This window comes from Schistocerca gregaria, chromosome 7 (genome assembly GCF_023897955.1).
Source record: "Schistocerca gregaria isolate iqSchGreg1 chromosome 7, iqSchGreg1.2, whole genome shotgun sequence".
In the NCBI taxonomy this organism is placed as follows: domain Eukaryota; kingdom Metazoa; phylum Arthropoda; class Insecta; order Orthoptera; family Acrididae; genus Schistocerca; species Schistocerca gregaria.
Genome location: NC_064926.1, coordinates 400,677,155 through 400,678,312, shown reverse-complemented (window position 1 = coordinate 400,678,312; position 1,158 = coordinate 400,677,155). Strand labels below are relative to the sequence as shown.

The following is a 1,158-nucleotide window of genomic DNA, read 5'->3' as shown; positions in this document are numbered from 1 at the left end:
ATAAACTCACATGCACGTGTGTAGTACAAATATTTCAGTCAACCTTTCACGCCATTGGCACACATGTAGGAAAGAAACACATTCACTTAACGTTTGACAACAAGAAGCTATAATTCAAGAGAACGTAATTGTTTTGTACACTATGACCGGTCCCCTTTTACCAATGCGATGCTATATCATACTAGCGTTTACGAAACAAATCGCGAGAGCCCATCTCGCCCTGAAATTTCGTTAAAAGATATCGCCGCAGCGAAAAAAAAAAAGAAACGCTTTTCAAGAATCATTCCGTGGTGCCCTAGCCATCTCTTCCTCCCGACAGACGACACTTCATTGATATCTATTTGATAGGCGAATTAATTAAATTGTCACGAGAGTCACTTTGTATGTCGACTAATTTTTTTTTTTTTTTTCAGCAGTCGGATTACACTCACCAAGTAGGACAACTGGAAATCCAACGAGAGAACACGACGTTCTTTTCGAGGAACGCTGCTGAGAAATGACACCTGAAGTTGACTACAGAGGGATTCTACAACCCACAACATACATTTCGCGTAAGGACCGCGCTATTAAAAAAGGCGATCATAACGACAATGAAATTTTCTCTCTGCAGCGGAGTGTGCGCTGATATGAAACTTCCTGGCAGATTGAAACTGTGCACCGGACCGAGACTCGAACTCGGAACCTTTGCCTTTTGAGGGCAAGTGCTCTACCAACTGAACTACCGAAGCACGGCTCACGCCCCGTCCTCACAACTTTCATTCCGCCAGTACCTCGTCTCATATCTTCCAAACTTCGCAGAAGCTTTCCTGCATACCTTGGAGAACTAGCACTCCTGGAAGAAAGAATATTGCGGAGACATGGCTTAGCCACAGCCTAGAGGATGTTTCCAGAATGAAATTTTCACTTTATAGCGGAGTGTGTGCTGATATGAAATTTCCTGGCAGATTAAAACTTTGCAAAGGCAAATGTCCCGAGTTCGAGTCTCGGTCTGGCACACAGGTTTAATCTGCCAGGAAGTTTCATATTAGCGCACACTCCGCTGCTGAGTGAAAATCACATTCTGGAAACATCCCCCAACCTTGATATCAAAAGTGGAATGACATCGCCATCTCGCTACTACTTGGGGGTATTCTCAATGAGATTCAGTATATTAAATTT

At 43.4% G+C, this 1,158-nt stretch overlaps 1 non-coding gene across 1 annotated transcript; it reads right to left on the bottom strand.

Moving 5' to 3' along the window:
* Window positions 1–653: 653 nt before the first annotated feature.
* Trnal-caa (transfer RNA leucine (anticodon CAA)) lies at window positions 654–728 on the bottom strand. Its single transcript has one exon. It is a non-coding gene; the product is annotated as a tRNA-Leu (tRNA).
* Window positions 729–1,158: the final 430 nt, after the last annotated feature.